We start from the raw sequence: 9,178 nt of genomic DNA, 5'->3' as shown, positions 1-9,178 counted from the left end.
GTTGGTGATGTGTGTCAGAGTCACAGATATCAGGTATTCCTCATGTGGACTTTTCACCCCATGCTCCTTCAGGATGTGATTCGTGATGGCACAATTTGATCACATACAACCCTTAAGGCAGAGTTTGGATAAGTGCAAGGCTTTAGTGCTTTCTCTGAAATCTTTATTATTGTGAATAACTGTGATGGACACAGTTTTGGATGCTGTAGTGGGTTGTGATCTCTGTCATGAAAAGACACATTTTGCTGCAGCTGAAGTGTGTCCTGGGGCTGTGCTGAGAGTGCTGCCCATCTTCAGCAGTGAATGGCAGGAGTGTTTCTGCATCATCACTCCCACACCTGTTACAGCTCTGTTCTGCCTCAGCTGCAGCTTCGGTGACCAGAGGTGTTTGTAGGGATAGCAAACATCACACACATCACACATGTCCCTGTATGGAATTAGAGAACTTGTCATGGTTGTCTTGGGGTGTAGAACTTAAATGTGCTTCAGCTTCAACTCCTCGTGGCTGTTTGGTCTCTCTTGTTGTTCTGGCAAACTGCTTTGTTAGTAACTTCTGACATGCTGACCTCTCATTCTTTGTTGTCAGCATTGTGTGAGTGAGGATCCCCTGAAATAACTTTTCCATGTGGCTGTGGAAGCCATTGACACTTGCAGACCTCTTGATTTTCTCTGTGAGCAGGTCCCAGTCTGTCAGGCTATCCCTGAAGAAATCTCCATCTTAACTTTGTACTTGCAGTTTTGTCGCTTTAATGTTTCATGGTGCCTGTGGGACATATATGTCAAGAGGCATCACATCTTGGAGGATGTTTCTGAATGGCCTTCATGACCTGATCCATCTAGGACTTTAGAAAGAGGATCTTGAAATTGATAGGGACAAAAAAAGACAACCAGTAAAATGAGCACAGCATTAGCAGAGAGAAATATTCAAAAGGTTCTCATGCATTGATAACTGACAACACTTATAATTTTCCTGAACAATAACAGCTTTGGGTGTCTTTAAACTTTCCCTTTTATTCCCACTGAGGTGGAGTCAGGCTGTAACTGGTTACCAGTCAGACATGGGTGTGAAGGGATGTGGGTGCGGATAAGCAGAAGGGTCACACCAAGATGCCATAATAATAACATAGTTATTTCTAGAGGGGAAAAAAAAAAACCCAACACATTATTTGTACCAGTTTTGCTTATTTTGGTCCACTAATGACACACTTTTGCCATGTATAACTTTGTCTGTGTAGAAACACTCTGCTCTAATGGTTTACAAATTTTCATATGTCAAAAAAAATGTTCCTTACAGTCATTTGGACTTGGTGTAATTTTTATAGCGTGTGTACACAATTCTGTCTCCTGGAATAAAACACATGTTTAATCCTCTGCTGCAGGAGCTGCAGGCACAGCTCTTCCTCTCTACCACTAGGCAGAGCTGCTTTGTGATCTCTGCCTTCCTCTGAGGCTTCCTCCTCCTAACCTTTTTTCTTATACCCTGCTTTTGTGCTTAAAACTTGACTTCTTGTGAAAACTGTAAAGATAAATCCAGATTATTAGTCCATCTGATACTCTGTTCTGCCTCTGTTTCCAAATAACAAGAAAAGCTTTGATGGCTGAGAGCCCAGGTGAGCTGAGGTGACTTCACCCATGGCATGTGGCAGTGGCTGCAAGTAATGTGTGCCATCTTGAACTCTGCCTGCAGAGACTTTCACCCCAGGTGCTGAGGCACCAGTGGCTCTGAATGTGCAATCTATTAGCATCTTTCATAGCTGTCTAATGAGTTGCAGGAATCCAGCCTGGAGGTCAGGGATGAAAGGTTTGTGTTGGAGCTGCTTAGTGAACCTGATTTCCCCATCTTTAGGTCAGAAAACTCCTCCACCAAGAGAATGACCTTTGCCAGGTCACAGGGACTGATGGGCACCTTGGTCTGTGCCAATCCCAGTTCTGAAGCCACTCTTGGAAGCAGAGAGGAGTGATTTCATGTTTTCATTGATATTCTGTGTCTTTGTTAGTTTCCTATCCTAGGAAATCCTGCTTCTCTTAAAATTGTATTGAATACTATGGAATAGGACATTCCTGGGTTAGGGCTGATAGGTTTGGATTGCAGTACTTCCTGGAATTCATGTTTTTAATCTGCTCTGGTCCATCAGGATGACCTAGTGAAAAGGGAGTAGGAAAAATGCAACAAAGAAACTGTCAATACTGAGACAATTTAATTACAGTATTTTGCTTCTACAAGAATTGCCTTCATTGAGAATACAGAAATAAAAAATCAACCCCCAAATCCTTGGCAAAATACAGCTTCCACAGGCTTCCTGATGCTTTAGACATTCTGGTGCAAAGGTATATCATGAAGCTGTGTGTGATTTATAGAAAGGAAAGAGAAAAAGATAAAAAAGAGAAAAAGAGTCTATATCTGTAACTGTCATCCTCACAGGTGGGCTTCAAAAACCCAAAACTTGTCACCTAGGAAACTTAAAATCTTCCAGAATTCTCTCCTTTAGTATAAACATTTAAAAAAACACCTCAGTATTGTGATTATTTCAGTAAAATGTGTGGATTTGTACACTGTGCATGGAACACAAAGGTGAAGGGTTTGAGGTCTCTCCAAGCAGGAGGTTTGAGCTTTTTGCTCTTTCAAAGCCAATTAGATTTTGGCCAAAGCTTTGTGGTAGAAGCAGAACCAAGTTCTCCACCCCTCTTCTTCTCATTTTATAGGTGCCATGTGGCTGGGGCTTTGTTCCCTCTACTTCCTTTGATTTACACTGTCATGTAGACAAATCAAAGCCTATCCTTTATTTATTGCAGCTGGCAAGAGTGTGCTATAGACTTAATTCAGGATATGGACTCAAATCCTTCCCTGGAGCAGAGTGGAGTACTTTGTCATTTGCAAACACTTGGAAGCACAGTGCTTCAGAGTTCCTGTAAACAAGAATAAATTCAAGAAAAATTTTGAATTACATGTGTACTTTGAATGAATACATTGGAATGAGAGTAGCACACAGCAAGACGAATCTATCCATCATGGGCATTTAGTGCAGAGCCTGGATTTGCTTTTCTTTGCTATTCACATAGATTCGATCAACATCGCACTTCTGTCATTCGCTAAATACATGGGCTCTGCTCGCCGGGACAGCAGCTCATCAGTTACCCAGTGAGCAGCCTGTCACAGGGCCTGCACAGGCCATTTGTTACTGTCACATCCCCCCAGATCAGAATCTTCCCAGAGCCTGATCCACCAGGCCTTGGGAACAGGCTAGCTGCACCTGAGAGCAGCCTTGCTGCTGTGAGAGGGATGCTGGGCCTGCTGGAATATATTGGAATCATCAAATACTGGAATCAAATACTGGAATCATCTACCCAGGGAGGTGGTGGAGTCACCATCCCTCAATGTGTTTAAAAAAAGACTGGATGTGGCACTCGGTTCCATGATCTAGTTGAGGTGTTAGAACATGGGTTGGACTCGATGATCTTAAAGGTCTCTTCCAACCTAGAAATTCTGTGATTCTGTGCTGCAAGAGGTGCAGTTGGAAAGTCGGGCTCTCTCCAAGCTGGAGGGTAGGCACCAGCCTAGGGCTCCAGTTTTTGCCTTATTTTTCCATCAATATCCAAGAATAGTGGCACTCACTTCAACTAGCTGATTTTGGAATCCTCTCTCCTCAAAGTAGTTGTCTGCTGTGTTTTTTGGGATGATGCCTCAGGTTTTAGCTTTTGTATTTTTCAGATTCTGTGCTGCTTTAGTGTGTAAGTCTGGGCTTCATATTAGGGGATAGTCAGTTCTCTTCACAGAGAAGGGAGACAAAACAATTCCTTCTCTAGCTGGAGACCAAGAACAGCTGATCCAGATCTCAGACCCAAGAGCATAAACAACAGTGGACCAAAGACAGAAAAACAAGAAGGATGGGATTGCATGGGCTAAAGCTGTAATTGGACAATTAGCTCCAATATGAAAATGGAGCAGAACTTATAAAAGTGAGAGACCCTGTGACCTGTCGTCCATTTTTTGGTCATTTTAGGTTGTGCTGCCCAAGCTGGATCTATTTGACCTTTTAATAAATCCCTGCTTTATTCTTTAGCTCTGTCTAGTCTCTGTTCTAGGACAGCCTTCACAAGGCATCAAGGAGAGCTGCAGGAAAGGCATAGAAATCATGTTACAAACTTGGGCTGAGTGTAGGCAAACCCAGGCACAAGTGCTAGGAAAGCTGCACTACCTGGAGTGAATCCCTGCCCCAATGCCAGAGCTTTTGTCAAACCCTTTCAGATCCAAACCAGTTATGGTTGCAAATTATCATTCTGACTGTATTTAAGGAACTTACTAAGGTCTAGAAAAAAATGCAGCTGAAGGCATAAAACAGTCTCAGGAAAGGATGTAAAGTCTTAGCTATCCAGAAGGCAGAAATAAGGAAGAAAATGGTGAGCAACAAAAAGCTGCACCTTGTAACTCATGCAGTTGTTTGGCATCTGAAAGGGTTTGACAGAGCTGTTCTTTTTTTCTCCCCCCAGTTCAGTGCTGTCAGCTCCAGCTGTGTTTCCTTGTGCTTTTCTTCTCAGCTCTTTGCAGAGAAGTCGAGGAGTTTCATAATGATGATGCTGGACAGCAAGGCAAAGTGTTAAGATTATTTTAGTTTCCTGTATTCTAAAAACTGCTGTAACATGGATCATGTCTTTGATCCCTAATCTAGACTGAGTTCTCTTTCATGTCTTTTTAAGATTATGGTTTATATTAAATGAGTAGCTAGTACATTTAACTTCAACAGAGCAGGAATTGTGTCGTGGCTGCATGTAGTTCTAAGCCAAATTTTCCCAGGGATTTTGTAGTAAGGCCAGTTGCTATAGACTAAATGCTCTTTAGGACCTGCTAAAATAAGCCTGGTTATTTGGATTACAGATTTCCTGAAGATTATTGACATTATAGGCTTGGTAGAATATAATACTTCTTTGGGAGCATTTGTATTCTGTCACTGCAGTAATGAGTGTCAATAAAAGAATTAGGGTGACCTAGGACATTTCAGTCATGTATGTCTCCATTCCTCCATTTTGTCACTATAGCAAACAGAGGGGAAATTTTAGTGAAATTTTAGTCCTGGAAGGCTGCTGATAAATCTCAGGTTCTTCAAAAAATTATAATAAAACATTTTTGTGTCTTGTACACATGTTGCTGATTATTTAATTTAAGGTTTGTGATCATCTGGGGAATTGATGTCTACTTGCATTTTTGTTGCTATCACATATAGAAAAATAGTGAGCAATGGGTACACTGCAGTGGGAGGGTGTCCATGGCTCTGCATCTACCTGCCTATGTCCTTTTTCCAGCTGGAGATTTTGCCTGGGCAGGCATTAACACCTCCAGATGTCTGGAGGAATGTCCAGAGCATCTCCTGAAATGTGGCTGCCAAAAAGCCAAGTTTTTCTTGTATTTCTTAGCCCTTGCTTAGGGCAGCTGCAGGATGTGCTTCACGAGTGCATCAGCACTGTTAGTCCCAGCAGCACAGGAACAGGCAGGGCTCTGTGAGGAATCCTTGCAGACATCCAGATGAAATCTGCTGCTTCCAAGGGAGAGCCTGTCACAGCCCAGCAGATCCCACAAGTGCAGGACTGTTCTGGTAATCAGACTGATAGTTCTTATCCTCAATTTTGTGCCATTATCCCTCAATAGCTCCCCTAAGGACTAAAACTTGCTTTTTGCTGTTGCACACCCTTCAGATACTTGATGATGACGCTGCATTTTCCCTTCCCTCTGCCTGCCCTGAATCCAGCCTTGATTCACACTGAATCCCAACACACCCATATCATTTATGCTTTCACATTTTAGTTTCCAGTGAGTTTGTAAATATCTTTCTTTGACAGTGCCAGGATACTCATAATTGTGTAGATTCTGTATCATTGAGTTGTTTCAGTGACATTTCCCACTTAGGAGGGAAATGCCAGACTTCCATGGTGTCTTTGCTTTTCACAGTTTAGGTCAAACCCTGCCTGCACACTAACATACTTGGCTGCATGTTAATTTTAGTTAATAGCTATTCAGTAAAACAATGCACCCAGCTCAAGATATATGGCACAAATTAAGCTGAATGCCCAAACAAATTTAGCAACAGCCCCTGGCCTCAGTGGGCTCTTTAAGTCCAGTGTAACATCCATTTACATTGTTTTATTTCTCTCTCAAACTGTAACTTGCTCCCTGTGGGGTTACATTGACTCAGTTTCATTTTCACATTGTACTGGCACCACGATAGTCTTGCATTTAAATAGTCTCATTTCATTTTGATATCATGATGTCACCTCCACAGAGATGTTAGGAGGCTGCCTGGAGGATTCAGAGCTAATGCCCAGGCAGGGCCATCAGCTGACACGTGGCTGTGCTGCACAGCAAGCTCAGCTTCCATTTCCCAGCCCAGCCTTTTCTCTGGACTGATCTCAAAATGGATTTTTATATCCTTTGAGCCCAGTTCCCCCTGCCACTGGCAGAAAGTGTGTGTGTTTGGGAAATGTGGCCTCAGGGAAAGGTGATGGTTTTGGTCATGTGCAGGTCAGCAGTAGCTGGGACAGGACACAGGCAGGGCAGGTTCTCCTGCCTCTCTTAGGGGAATAAATCACACAGGACTCCATTTTCTTCATGGTGGGAAAAGGCCATTCTTTATTTACATTACTCCTTTTTATACAGTTTTACAGACCTCGTGTGGGACTCCAATTGGTCAGTAGCTATCTTACCAATTACTTTATTGGTCAGTAATAAGTTGTTATTCTGTATAGACTGGTCACTCAAACTCTCACTATGTATGTACAGTTGTTTTTGAGAGATAGTTTTCATTTTTCTATCTAATCTAACCTGTTCCTAACAGGTTACATAGATAGAGACAGGTTACATTTCTATCTAATGTAACCAGTTCCTCTTGTAACCTGTTTCTAACCTGTTTATAGGGGTGCAAGCTGGTTTTTTTACACAGGATTGTTACGTTAACGAGCTGCTCACAACAGGATTGATTTCACATGGGAGCTTGCAACATGCTAGCTTGACTTAGAAGAAATGGCAGGCCAGCCAGAGCAGGGCTGATTTTATAAGGCTTTTCTTTATCATTTTTCTACCTTACTGCAACAACTCTTGCTCCATGGCTGGAGCCAGTGGAGAATCTACTGCTTTGTCTTGTCATGGTCAAAACTACCTGCAAAATTCCCATTTTGCAGGGAAGTGTGAGTCCATCCCCTAGATGCTGTGGAATGTGGGTGTCTCTGTCCTCTCACCTGGCTGTTGTGGAGCCAAGAACGAGCAGACATGAGTGAGCAGAAGCCCTGAGCGCTCTGAGAAGCACACACAGAGTTCCTGCAGTGCCCTGTGTGCCCTGAATAGCTGGGTAACACAAAGCACTGCCAGCTGCAAATGTCAACGTCCCAGTGGCAATCCCTGTATGTCTGTTTGCACTCAGCATTTCACAAACAACTCACAAATCCTGTCCTGCCACGTGGAAAATTGTGCTGCAGCACCCTCTCCCAGCTCAGCCTGAGCCACTGGGGAAGGAGGGATCAAGGTCCCACTGTCCATAGCCTTTCTCCAAGGGCAGGACACAGCTCTGTGACTTTATCCCACACCTCAGCTCCAAAAAGCCTCTTCAAGGCAGCAGCACAGCCTGTGCTTCAGGTCAAGGGGTTTTTATTTATAGAGCTGCTATTAAATCAGTCTAACACAGTCATGCAGTATTTATGGTAAGATTAGATACATGACTGCATCCAAGGCAAAGAGAGATTTTCACTTCTTGATGGAACATTCACTCTGAAAGGAAACCCTGGCTTTAATGTGTTTCTTTCCCTACTGCTATAAGATTTCCAGGGAAAAGTCAATCAAGCTCTTTGACTCCAAAGGTGAAGTCTTTGTGGTTAGTGTTTTTCTTTTAATTATTTTGTTTAAAAATAAATGAGTTCTGCAGCTTTTGAGCTGGAGGGTTGGTGGCTTGATTTTAATTCTCTCCAACAGCAGTGAGACTGCTTGGCGTGAACCTACAGAAGCAATTCTGAGAAGCTGCTGGGTTTAGGCATTTCTAGAATGATGCAAGAATAAGACCATTTGTTAGAGCTGCCTCTGGGATCCAGTGCCTATGTGCATTTGTCAAAGGACACAATATTGAATGCTTCATTTTCCAAACCCTGGGCTAAGATAAATTATATCTGGATGTTGAGCCTTCCTGATATAAATCAGTGGCATATCAATAATAGGATTCAGCTTTTAAAGTAAATGTGCTAAGATCCTAGTGGGAAATAGGCTGCATTTCATGGACTTGTGCAAGGAGTATTTTCAGTGGAGCCTGCTTTTTATTCTGGCCCATGGACTAATGGGAAAGTAAGTGCAGAGAGACACAAACTAAAAGGGCTTGGGATGATGCTTTGGAACAAGCCTGGCTGACTGATGAAGTACTGAGGGCATTCAGAAGCCCATGCAAGGGCTTTAAGATTAGAGATGAAGAAATGGTGCTTTTGAAAGGTCACACAAGACTTGGAAGTTAAAGCAAATGGGGAAGGAAGACAAACAATATAAGGGACTGATTATTTGCTGCTCTAGTCTTTAGCTTGAGAGGCCCAGGGTTAAATATTCGTCCAAGTCTTAAATTACAATTAGTTTGGTGGTTTGATTCCAGAATTCACTTTTCATGTCAGGCCCAAGTGCAGTTCTGAACTCTGTTTGTTATGACTGACATTTTATATTGATTTTAAAGTACTTTCCCTCACTTACAGGGTCCTCAGTAACACTTTCATGGACTGTCTTTCAAGGCTGACTTTTCCCTCATGCTTTCCAAAGAGTACCTGCTAATTCTCTATGACATTCTTATTAATCATAACCTGGAAATAGTAAAAGCTTGAGCTTCTTGCCCTGTGGCTTTAAAAACATCATTCTCCTTAATGAGAAAATACTGAATCTGCTTTTTCCTCATTGAATTAGAAAGTAAATTCTCCCAGGACTCTAAAACACAATATACAAGTTATTTAGGTATGGGAGCCAGGAATTGCTCAATTCCTAATTTATCCCTGACTCAGTTATCCAGGACACAGAGAAGAGTGGGATTATTTTACTTTCCATGTACACCACACATCAGCAGCAGGTGCACAGCTCCTCCACTGGCTTGATGTGATAAACATGCTAAAAGGGAGAACAGCAAATAAAGGGAAGAAAAAAGGCTGCACCCCAGATGGCACAGGGAGTAAGGAT

Source organism: Ammospiza caudacuta, chromosome 7, assembly GCF_027887145.1.
Source record: "Ammospiza caudacuta isolate bAmmCau1 chromosome 7, bAmmCau1.pri, whole genome shotgun sequence".
NCBI lineage: Eukaryota > Metazoa > Chordata > Aves > Passeriformes > Passerellidae > Ammospiza > Ammospiza caudacuta.
The sequence above is the reverse complement of the archived record's forward strand: the minus strand, read 5'-3'. Positions refer to the sequence as shown.